Below are 13,216 nucleotides of genomic sequence, written 5' to 3'. Positions count from 1 at the left end.
GAGAAAACCATAATTGAAAAAGAGTCTTGTACCACAATGTTCATTGCAGCTCTATTTACAATAGCCAGGACATGGAAGTAACTTAAGTGTCCATCGACAGATGAATGGATAAAGAAGATGTGGCACATATATACAATGGAATATTACTCAGCCATAAAGAGAAACGAAATTGAGTTATTTGTAGTGAGGTGGATGGACCTAGAGTCTGTCATACAGAGTGAAGTAAGTCAGAAAGAGAAAAATAAATACCGTATACTAACACATATATATGGAATCTAAGAAAAAAAAAAAAGGTCATGAAGAACCTAGGGGTAAGATGGGAATAAAGACAGAGACCTACTAGAGAATGGACTTGAGGATATGGGGAGGGGGAAGGGTAAGCTGTGACAGAGTGAGAGAGTGGCATGGACATATATACACTACCAAACGTAAAATAGATAGCTAATGGGAGGCGACCACATAGCACAGGGAGATGAGCTCGGTGCTTTGTGACCACCTAGAGGGGTGGGACAGGGAGGGTGGGAGGGAGGGAGATGCAAGAGGGAAGAGATATGGGAACATATGTATATGTATAACTGATTCACTTTGTTATAAAGCAGAAAGTAACACACCGTTGTAAAGCAATTATACTTCAATAAAGATGTTAAAAAAAAAAGATGTGGCACATATATACAATAGAATATTACTCAGCCATAAAAAGAAACGAAATTGAGTTATTTGCAGTGAGGTGGATGGACCTAGACACTGTCAGTGAAGTAAGTCAGAAAGAGGAATACAGATACCGTATGCTAACACACATATATGGAATCTAAAAAAAAAATGGTTCTGAAGAACCTAGGGGCAGGACAGGAATAAAGACGCAGAGGAAGAGAATGGACTTGAGGACACAGGGAGGGGGAAGGGTAAGCTGGGACGAAGTGAGATAGTGGCATGGACATATATACACTACCAAATGTAAAATAGATGTCTAGTGGGAAGCAGCCACATAGCACAGGGAGATCAACTCAGTGCTTTGTGTCCACCTAGAGGGATGGGATAGGGAGGGTGGGAGGGAGACGCAAGTGGGAGGAGATAGGGGGATATATGTTTATGTATAGCTGATTCACTTTGTTATACAGCAGAAGCTGGCACACCTTTGTAAAGCAATTATACTCCAAAAAAGATGTTAAAAAAAATGCCACCAAATAAAAATTATATTGGACTTTATCAAAATTAAAAATGTTTGTGCTTCAATGTGAAGAAAGTGAAATAACTAACCACAGAATGGGAGGAAATATTTGCAAATTATATATCAGATAAGAAACTAGTATCCAGAATACATAAAGGGCACTTTCAACTAAACAGTAAAAAGACAATCCAACTAAAATATGGGCAAAGGATTTGAATAGACATTTCTCCAGGGAAGGTACATAAATAGCCAATAAGCACATGAAAAGATGTTCAGCATCATCAGCCATTAGGGAAATGCAAATGGAAACCACGATGAGATACCATTTCTCACCCCCTAGAAAGGTTAAAATAAAAATGAGGGCCAAGTGTTGCTGAGGATCTGGAATAGAACCTTATAGCTTGCAGATGGTGTTTGTCAGCTACTCGAAATGTTATACATAGAATTAACACGTGACCCAGTAATTACACTCCTAGGTGTATACCCAATAGAATTGAAAACACACATGGACACAAAAAATTGTACATGATGTTCATAACTGCATTATTTACAATAGCTATAAAGTAGAAACAACCCAAATATCTATCATTATGAGTGGATTAATAAATTGTGATGTATCCATACAATGGCATGTTGTTTAGCCATAAAAAGAAATAAAGTACTAATACATGTTACAACATGGATGAGCCTTGAAACATGCTAAATGAAAGAAACCAGACACACAATGCCACATATTATATGATTCTATTTATATGAAATGTCCAGAATAGGCAAATTCATAGAGACAGAAAATAGACTAGTAGGGACTTCCCTGGGGGCGCAGTGGTTAAGCGTATTCGCCTGCCAATGCAGGGGACACGGGTTTGATCCCTTGTCTGGGAAGATCCCACATGCCGTGGAGCAACTAAGCCCGTGCACCACAGCTACTGAGCCTGCGCTCTAGAGCCCATGAGACACAACTACTAAGCCTGCGTGCCGCAACTACTGAAGCCCACGCACCTAGAGCCTGTGCTCTGCAACAAAGAGAAGCCACCGCAATGAGAATCCTGTGCACTGCAACAAAGAATAGCCTCTGCTCTTGGCAACTAGAGAAAGACCACGCACAGCAACGAAGACCCAACGCTGCCATAAATAAATAAATAAATAAATACATTTATTAAAAGAAAAGAAAATAGACTAGTAGTTGTCAGCGGTTGAGGGAAGGTGAAAATGGGGAGTAACTGATGAAAATGTTCTGGTATTATATAGTAGTGATAGTTGCACAAGTTTGTGAATATACAGCAACCACTGAGTCACATTACTTAAAAGTGTGAATTTTATGGCATGTGAATTATAGCCCAATTAAAAAAAAAGAATGAGGGAGTGTAAGGGCCCATGTATTGCCCATTTGGGCTGATCTCTGAGCCGAACCATGCTAAACATTAACTGAGAAAGGAAATACTATCATGTTATGACCCCTTTCCCTTCCCACATGGAAAATGTCCCAAGAAAAAGCTGACAAGTCAAGAGGATCCAGCAGAGCCAAACAGTCTCTGAAGAAGCAAGTTGGGATCTTTTTTTGAGAGGTTTTTGATAATTTCTGTAGGAGACAGACCAAAAAAAAAGCAGAAGAGCGTCCTTTGCCTCACAATCTGCCTCAGCTGTCTCTGTTGCAAGGGACTGAGAATCATCATTCAAGTAACAGTTATGGGATAGCTGGGGTAATGGTACTCACAGGAATCAAAAGACAGGAATCAGAATCATGTGGGAAGGCCTATGGCAACGCAGAAAAGGACAGAAAGCCATGTTTCTGGGCAGTGGACAGTTCTTGGTTTGGCTTCCCTATATTCATCTTTTCCTGTTCTTAGCCCCCCAGTTTCCTTTTCCCCCATTGCCTCTTCCACTTTGATTAATTTGGAGCTATTGTTTGAGATTTGGCTTGTAACCCAAGCTAGGAGGGCAGGCCCATGACTCAAGCTAGGGCATTTTATATTCCCTCCCTGGAATTTGAATCTCTAGCACAGGGACAAAGAGACTGAAGCTATCAATTATCCAATTTCACTCTGTCTGTATAGCAACATCTTGACCAGACCATTCCTGCCACCGAGACAGCTATTGTCTCTAGGGCTGTCTTGCTTCCCACCAGTCCTCAAGTCTGACTCTCCCACCTCCTGTCAATCTGATTATACCCCTAATGCCTCTTTTTTTTTAAAAAAAAATTTATGTATCTATTTATTTGGCTGTGCTGGGTCTTAGTTGCAGCACGCAGGATCTTTTAGTTGCGGCATGCATGCGGGATCTAGTTCCACGACCAGTGATCGAACTCAGGCCCCTGCATTAGGAGAGCAGGGTCTTAACCACTGGACCACCAGGGAAGTCCCCCCCAATGCCTTTTGAATAAATTCCCTTCTGCTTAAGTTAGTCAGAGCCATTTTCTGCAGCTTGCCACAGAGAGCTTCACTCATGAATGGCTGGAACCATGGTAGAGCTGGGTCCCGTGGGACTGGGTGGTCATGCAGAATCCAAAACAACTCTTGGGTCCTCAGCAGTAAAAACTGAAGTACTGTCTCTCTAGTGCACCATGATCAGCTATTCTTTGTCTGCTATTCTCTGCATCTGTTTCTTTCCCTACTACGAATTCATCCTCACCCTTTATCTTCTCTCCAGCTCACAGTTCCTGTATACTCAAACGTTCAATTAGTCTCTTTAACACATTCATGACCCCTGCAGGGGAGGGAAAACCATTCCTCTATCCTCTTAGGTTCTGTGGCCAGGCCTGAGAATTAAACTGACATAAGAGAGATTAACAGGAGAAATATATACAAATTTTATTGAATATTGTTATGTGCACTTGGAGCCTTTATAGGAAAACTGAAGACCCGAAGAAGCAATTAGGACCAAGAGCTTATATACCTTTTTTTCTTTTTTTAATCAAAAAGACAATAAATTTGTGGAGAAATGACAAGACAAAGGAAAAGAGTTTAACCTTCTAGGAGTGGTAAATTGTGAGGAAGTGACTAGGAAATATTAGGGGAAAGTAATGAAAGATAAGGATTGTTTTAGTAGGTTGGTTTGTACAGATCAATTTTGGCATTGACTCCCGATCTCTGGTGATAAGAATATTCTCTTCCTGATACGTGGAGGACACTTTTCTTATGGGAAATTTTATGATCTGCTTTTAGGTAGAAAGGAGAAGTTCGGAGAGCCCTTCCTGCATCTGCTGTTTCTCAAATGCCTTCCACTCAAATAATCAATGTGTCAAAGCTGTGTATTTCGATTCGCATTTGGCATGTTCTGCTCCCCTCAGGCTTCTGAGCCTCTGCTTTCATCCTTAATTTACTGAAACTTTCAGGATTCAGCAATTAAACTTCTGTGAGTGAGACTCTGCCACAGCTCATTCCCCAATAATCAGAGTGCCACACAGGGCCAGGACTAGGGTGAAGCAAGCAAGGCCCCCAGAGAACAGAATTTCAGAAGGCATGCACTCTGTGATGCCAGCCACGCACTTGTACAACCCTAAGAGGGAATGCCTCCTGACATGCTGCCCCCTGGCGGTCTTGCTGGCCTCACCCTAGTGCTGGCCCTGGACTGCCTCAGCACAGTGTTTGGAGGGCCAGCCTAATGCTTGCTAGAGTGCCCTTGAGTCAATTTCCCCTCCCTAAAGTACATTCCTCAAATCCCCAAGGTTCTGGGAGGGGGCCATGGCTTTTATCTTCCCCACAGAGTCCTCATATTATGCTCCAGAATTCACCTTGTCCCAGGGTGATTGAAGGTGGAAGCACACATTCTCTTCACCCCCCCATTCTCAGAGCTGTCCTCCCTTACCTTAGGTTCTCATCAAAAGATTCCTCTGAAAATAATGAGCCGTCCATTTTCCAAAATGTGAACAACTCAATCTTTTATAATATCACATGTAGGCTTACAACCAAGCAGTCAAGCTCGTTTTGGATATTTGTGGCTTGTCTTCAGTTCTAATTTCCTACTTCTAGTTACTTGGACAAAATCACATCCCTTCCTTCAAAACAGTGATTTTTAGGTGTAGGCTATTCTATTTCCAGATTAAGAAAAAATGTTTTTAATATCATTTTCAAGGATGTGGTTCTGCTAAAAAAAAACAAAAACAATTTACCCCTTTAAATAGGACCCTCGATTTTTCAACATAAACCATCTATATTTGTATATTTTTACAGAATTCCCCAAGGAAAGTTGATAGATACTTGACTCATATTCATGTAACTAAAAAGTCATGCAAAAATAATACTTTCCAGAGTGCGGGGAGGGTCTGCTCCTAAAAGTAATCTGTTTTTCCATCCTGCATGGCAGAAGGTGCTTGCAGCATATAAAATGAAAATGTTCTTCCATCTACACTTTTTGTAAGGTCCAGTCTTTAGTAAGCAAACTCCTTCCTCAGTTAAGGCAAAGAATTTCATGTCATTCCACTGTACAGGATGTGGGCCAGCCTATGTATTGGTGGTTCTTCAGCCAGGTGCCTATGTATTGGTGGTTCTTCAGTCAGGTGCCTACCTGGCCTCAATCAGCTGTGGCCATGTGGTATGGGGTGAGATAGTCACATAATGAAAAACAAGGTTACTTGGTCAGCATGGGCCATAAATGGTCTGGGGTAGAAGCAAGGTATTTACATCATTAACACAGGCCACAAGTGATTCTAAGTTGAGAATCCCTAGGAAATGCATCTTTGAAAACAAAAGGTATGTATCTAGTGATAAATTCCCCATAAAAGAGAAGGAGCAGGGAACATCTGTGATTGGGATTTGATCTCCTCTACTCCCAGCCTAACTTGGTGTACATGGGGCTGATCCATATAAATAGGCAAAGTGTCAGAGAACAGGTTGAGAGAATGGAACATTTTGTTTATGACAAAGACTTCCAAAGGGCAGAGTGTATTGGGGAAGTTGCAGAGGAATATGATACTGCGTCAGACCACTAGCTAGAGGATGCTCAGAGCCATATAATTTAGTACGTCCCATCTTTCAAAAAATGCTTCTTGACCACACTTCCCCTTGCAAAAGCTTCTTTATTTCTCAATTCCACCTTACTGCAAAGCTCCTCAAAAGAGTTGTCTATTATCTCTATTTTACTTCCTATCCTCATATTCTCTCTTATATTCACTCCATTCAGGCTTTATAACTTTGGCAAAGTAATCAATCTTCATGTTTCCAGGTCCAATGATTATTTTTCAGTTTCATCTTGTTAACCACCAGCAGTGGTTGACACAGTTGATCATTTCCTCTTTCTTGAAATATTTCTTCACTTGGCTTTAAGGGCATCATATCTCTTTTATTTTCCTTCTACCTCATAGACCATTTGTTCAGAGCCTCCATTGTTGATTTCTCCTCCTCAGCATTTATTGGAGTCTACCAAGGCTTAATGCCCAGCTCTCTTCTTTATCCACCTTCCCTCCCTAGATTATCTCATCCAGTATCATTACTTTAAGTGGCGTCTATATGCTGATGACTCCCCCAAATTCTTATCTCTAGTCCTGACCTTGACCCCACTCCCAAGTCAATAACTTTTACAACCACTTCTTGGTGTCTCCACTTGGAGAGTGTAGAAGTTTACATGTCCAACACTGTCTTTCTTCCCCCAAACCTGCTCTTCATATAGTTTTTCTTATTTTAATAAGTGGCAACCCCATTCTATCCGTTGCTCAGACAAAAAAATGATCCTGGATTCCTCTAACACCTCACATCCAGTCACTCTGGAAATCCTACTTCTTCTACCTTTAAAATATAACTTGAATCTAGCCATTTATCACCACCACTTATGCTACCCTGTTTCAAGTCACCATAGCTCTCATGTGGATTAATAGCCTCCTCACTTATCTTCCTGTGTTTCTATCCCCACCTTCCCACATAGTCTATTGTTAAGACAGCAGCCATAATGATCCTTTTAATACATAATTCAGATCATGTTACTCTTGCACAACCCTTCCATCCCACCCCAACCCCTGCATTTCCAATCAGTGAGAGGATACATTTTTAGTACTTGGCATTGGGTATATTTGGATAGTCCTTTGGCTAAATATTTTTATTGAAGCATAATTGATTTAAAGTATCATATTAGTTTCAGGTGTATCACATAGTGACTCTATTTTTATAGATTAAATCGATTTTATAAATTTAAAGTTATAAAATATTGCTTATATTCTTGTGCTGTACAATATATCTTTGCAGTATACTTATTTTATGCATAGTAGTTTGTACCTCTTAATCCCCTACCCCTATCTTGCTCCTCCCCACTGGTAAACACAGTTTGTTTTCTATATCTGTGAGTCTGTTTCTGTTTTGTTATGTTCATTTGTTTCTTTTATTTTTTAGATACCACGTATGTGGTAACATACAGTATTTGTCTTTCTCCATCTGACTTATTTCACTAAGCAATAATACCCTCCAGGTCCATTCATTTGTTGCAAATGGCAAAATTTCATTCTTTTTATAGGGCTAATTAATACTGTATTGTATATATATCACATCCATTTATCTTTATCCATTCATCTGTTGATGGACACTTAAGTTGCTTCCATATCTTGGCTATTGTAAATAATGCTGCTGTGAACATCAAGGTGCATGGATCTTTTCAAATTAGTGTTTTTGTTATTTTATGGGTATATACCCAGGAGTGGAATTGCTGGATCATATGGTAACTCTATTTTTGTGTTTTGAGGAACTTCCACACTGTTTTCCATAGTGCACACCAACTTACCTTCCCACCAACAATGTACTAGGGTACACGTTTCCCCACATTTGTTATTTGTAGACTTTTTGATGATAGCCATTCTGACAGGTGTGAGGTCATATCTCATTCCTTTGGCTAAAATTTAAAGTAAGAAATCTGTATTAGTTTCCTATTTCTGCGTTAAAAATTACCACAAACTTAGTGGCTTAAAACAACACAAATTTATTCTCTTACAGTTCTGGAGGTCAGAAGACTAAAATCAAGATATCAGCAGGGCTGTATTCATTCTGGAGGCTTCAGGAAAGAATGTATCTTTGCCTTTTTTTAGCCTCTAGATGCTGCCTGCATTCCTTTCCTCATGTCCCATTTCTTGCCTCATGGCTTATTCCTTGCAGCACTCCAACTTTTTGCTTCCCCTTCAGATCTCCTAGTACTACTTACTCTGATTGCCTGCCTCCTCCTTTTAAGGACCCTTGTGATTACTTCAGACCCACTCTGATAATACAGGATAATTTCCCCATTTAAAAATCCTTAATCTCATCTGCAAAGTTCCTTTTGCTATATATGATAATACTCAGTGGTTCTTGGAGGACCACTATTCAGCCTACCACAATCTCTTTCTCACATTGTTCACAAAAATAAATTCTGATGAATTTCAGGCCCATGTGTTTTTTATTTTTATTTTCAAAAATAATTTATTTATTTGGTTGTGCCAGGTCTTAGTTTGGTGCTAAGGATCTTCATTGCCACGTGTGGGATCTTTGTTGCGGCATGCGGGCTTTAGTTGAGGCATGCAGGATCTTTAGTTGCAGTATGAAAACTCTTAGTTGTGGTATGTGGGATCTAGTTCCCTGACCAGGGCTCAAACCCAGGCCCCCTGCATTGGGAGTGCAGAGTCTTAGCCACCGGACCACCAGGGAAGTCTCTCAGATCCATGTGTTTTTTAAAAAACATATCTTTCAAATAATAAAAGAAAATTTAAGGGAATAGATTTATTATCCTAGATGTAGAAAGTCCTTAAATGAGTTTCAGAAACCTAAATCAGAGTGACATCAGTGAAATTTTTAATTTTTTTATTATTTTTAATTTAAAAAATTTTGGCCACCTGCATGGCTTGTGGGATCTCACTCCTCTGACCAGGGATTGAACCTGGGCCACAACAGTGAAAGCACCAAATCCTAACCACTAGACCACCAGGGAACTCCCACATCAGTGAAAATTTTAAAGTAGAGAGGGAAATCCAAAGTTCTTCCCATCCATAAAAGCAGTAAATAAACTGGAAAAAGAAAACTGTCAAAACCAACTTTATCAGAACCTCTAGAAAGTAATAAAAAGTTTGCAACCAGGCAAATGCTTAATCAAGAAAAAAAAAAAACCAGGTGAATCTTGGTAAGACAGCTTTGTGGAATTTTGATTTTTCACTCCTTATCCTCCATCCCTCACTCCCTGGTTCATTCAGCAGCAGCTTTCAAGACATCTTGCATTATAGGTTAAGTTCCAAGTGCCAGAGAGAGAAGAACAGACCTTATTCTCAAAGAATTATGGTAGTTTTTTTTTTTTTTTAACTTGTCTGGTGGTTCCCTGAAAGACCAGATCAAAGGACTTGACTTTATTTCACCTAACTTGGATCTCTCCCGATGCTAAGGCAGTTACCTGGAGGTATTTGTCAGAAACATTTAAAGGCAAATGTATTATCTGCTGCTACATGGGGCAAAAAATAACAGTTGGAACAAGCAATAGAAAAGCTTGGGAGGGGAAATCCTGGGAAATGAGATGCTTTGGGGAATAAGGCTTCTGAAAAGTTCCCAAGACTCTGGAAGGGCATTGCATGCCCAGGGCTGGTGTGTGTTCAGAAAAGACCAGAGAAGACCCTGGGCTCTCACCTCTAGCTGGCCTTAAGTCTCTGCTCAAGCAGGAAGTGAAGTCTAAGGCACAGTTGCTAACATCTGGATAAGTGTTGAATGTGTGCCACAACATGCACATGGAGACCCGTAACAAACTGGGAGGTTTTCTGTTGTTGTTTTCCAGACATTAAAGGAAATCTGTCAAATCATTAGCTGATCATTGAGATAATTGAACAGAGACTTCAGTGGCCCACATGACCAAAAAAAAAGTGTTTACAAAATTAATTCAGAAAACTCAATAAAGAAACAAACAACAACTACAACAAGCAGGAACAGCAAACCTTGGGGAGGAAAGAATATAATTTCTGTAGATGCTGCATTATAATATTCAAAAGGTACTTGTACAAAGAAGTAAAGGAAACCAGGAGAACAAAGTCTCATCAAATAGAGAATATCAATAAATAAATAGAGATTATTTAAAAATGAACCAAATAGAAATTCTGGAACTGAAAAATGTATAACTGAAATTAAAAATTCACTTGAGGGTTCAACAGCAGATTTAAATATGCAAAAGAAAGAGTCAGTGAAATTAAAGATAGGTCAATTGAAATTATCTGATCTGAGGAGAACAAAGAAAAATGAATGAAAAAAAATGAAGAATCTCAGAAATTTGTGAGACACCACCAAGCATACCAACGTACACGTAATTGGAGTCCCAGAAGGAGAGAAGAGAAAGGGACAGAAAGAATGTTTGAAGAAATAATGGCTGAAAACCTCCTAGATTTGATAAAAGATGTGAATGGTCATATTCAACAAGCTCAGTGAACTTCAAGTAGGATAAAATCAAGGAGATACACACCAAGATACATTATAATCAAACTGTCAAAAATCAAAGACAAAGAGAATCATGAAATCAGCAAGGGAGCAATGACTTGTCAAGTACAAGTGATCATCAATAAGATTAACAGCTGACTTCTCATCAGAAACCACAGAGGCCAGAGGGTATGAGACAACATATTCAAAATGCTAAAAGAAAAAAAAAAACCCTGTCAACCAAGAATTATATATCCAGCAAAATGATCTTGCAGAAATGAAAGAGGTATACTTATTGCATCATTTTTCACAATACCCAATATGTAGAAGCAACCTAAATTCCCATCAGTGGATTAAAGGATAAAGAAAATATTGAACATACATATAATAGAATATTATTCAGTCTTAAAAAAGGAAATCCTGTCATATACTACAGCAAGTATGAACTTTGAAGACAGTATGCTAAGTAAAATAATCCAATCACAAAAAGACAAACACTCATGATTCCATTTATATGAAATATCTAAAGTAATCAAACTCATAGAAATGAAATAATAGTAGTTTCCAGGGACTGGGGTGAGGAGGAAATGGGAGTTGTTGTTCAATGAATATAGAGTTTCAGTTATGCAAGATGAAAAAGTTCTAGAGAACTGTTGTACAACTATGTGCATATAGTTAACAATACTGTAACATATACTTAAAAATTGTTAAGATGGTAAATTTATGTCATGTGTTGTTGTTGTTGTTTTTTAACCACACACAAGAAAAGCCTAACAAAAAAGGAAGAAACCAAGACTTTCGCAGATAAATAAAAACTGAGAAATTGTTTCTGGTAAACATTCCCCTACAAGAAATGAAAAAAGGAGCCCTTTAATCTGAAATAAAAGAACACTAGATGTAAATTCAAATCCACATGAAGAAATGTCCACTAATAAAGGTAACCACATAGCTAAATATAAAAGTCTTTTTTAAAAAAATTTTATTTATTTATTTTTGGCTTGTTGGGTCTTCGTTTCTGTGCATGGGTTTCCTCTAGTTGCGGCGAGTGGGGGCCACTCTTCATCGCAGTGCACGGGCGTCTCTCTGTCGCAGCCTCTCTTGTTGCAGAGCACAAGCTCCAAACGCACAGGCTCAGCTCAGTAGTTGTGGCACATGGGCCTAGTTGCTCCATGGCATGTGGGATCTTCCCAGACCAGGGCTCAAGCCTGTGTCCCCTGCATTGGCAGGCAGATTCTCAACCACTGCGCCACCAGGGAAGCCCAAAAGTTAGTCTTAATGTATTTTTGGTTATAACTTCTCTTTTTAGTCTACTCAATTTTTAAAAATCTACATAAAACAATAATTATAAATCTGTGTTGGGCACATATTGTGTAAAAATGTAATTTGAGGCAATAACAGCATAGGGAATGGAGGAGCTATATAGGAACAACGTTTTTATATATTATTGAAACTAAGTTGGTATTAACTGAAATTATCTTGTTGTAAATTAAGATGTTAATTGTAATCCCATGGGAAACCATTAAGAAAAGAACTAGAAAATATATAGTAAAGGAATTGAAAAGAAAAAAATGGTATACTAGAAAAATATTATTTAATTAATTACTATCCACTTAACACAAAAGAAGGCAGTAATAGGGTAACTACAGAACAAAAAAGATATGAGACATATGTAAAACAAATAGAAAAATCACAAAAGTAAATCCTTTTCTATCAGTTATTACATTAAATATAAATGGGTTAAACTCTCACATTTAAAGCAGAGATTGGCAGAATGGATAAAAATTTGATCAAACTATATGCTGTCTACAAGAGACTCACTTTAGATCCAGGACACAAATAGACTGAGAATTAAAGAATGGAAAAATATATTTCAGTAAACAAAAGAGAGCAAACAGTAAGCAAAAGAGAATTGGAGTGGCTATTCTAATATCAGACAAAATAGACTTTAAGACAAAAATTGTTACACAGATAAAGAGGGGCATTACATAATAATAAAAGAGTCAATTCATCAAGAAGATACAACAATTGCAAACATATATGCAACTAACAACAGAGACCTAAAATATATTAAGCAAAAACTGACAGAGTTGAAGGGAGAAATAGACATTTCAACAACAGTAATTGGAGACTTCAACACCTCACTTTCAATAATCAATAGAACAACTAGACAGAAGATAAACAAGGAAATATAAAACTTGAATGACTATAAATCAACTAGACCTAACAGACATGTGTAGAATACTTCAGCCAAAAACAGCAGGATTCACATTATTTCCAACTGTACGTGGAACATTCTTCAGCACAGAACATGTTGGGTCATGACACAAATCTCAATAAAGTTTAAAATATTAAATGTTATAAAGTATCTTCTCTGACAACAATGGAATGAAGTTAGAAATCAATAAAAGAAGAAAATCTGGAGATTCACAAATATGTGGAAATTAAACTACACAGTCTTAAACAAGCAATGGGTCAAAGAATAAATACAAAAGGAAATTAGAAAATACTTTGAGATGAATGAAAACAGAAACACAACATACCAAAACGTATGAGATGCAGCGAAAGCAGTGCTCAGGGGGAAATTTATAGATGTAAACATCTGCATTTTTAAAAAAGAAGAAGATCTCAAATCCACAACCCAGCATTCCACCTTAAGGAACTAGAAAAAGAAGAGCAAACTAACCACAAAGTAACTAGAAGTAAGGAAACAATAAAG

General features: G+C 38.3%; 1 long non-coding RNA gene across 1 annotated transcript in view; it reads left to right on the top strand.

The window, feature by feature from the left end:
- Positions 1–8,458, top strand: part of LOC132429116 (uncharacterized) — a 28,365-nt gene extending 19,907 nt beyond the window's left edge. The window contains exon 5 of the long non-coding RNA XR_009520288.1: positions 8,080–8,458. This is a non-coding gene — a long non-coding RNA (uncharacterized lncRNA). The remainder of the gene's footprint in view (positions 1–8,079) is intronic.
- The last annotated feature ends 4,758 nt before the right edge of the window (positions 8,459–13,216 follow it).

Source organism: Delphinus delphis, chromosome 8 (assembly GCF_949987515.2).
Source record: "Delphinus delphis chromosome 8, mDelDel1.2, whole genome shotgun sequence".
NCBI lineage: Eukaryota > Metazoa > Chordata > Mammalia > Artiodactyla > Delphinidae > Delphinus > Delphinus delphis.
The sequence above is the reverse complement of the archived record's forward strand: the minus strand, read 5'-3'. Positions and strand labels throughout refer to the sequence as shown.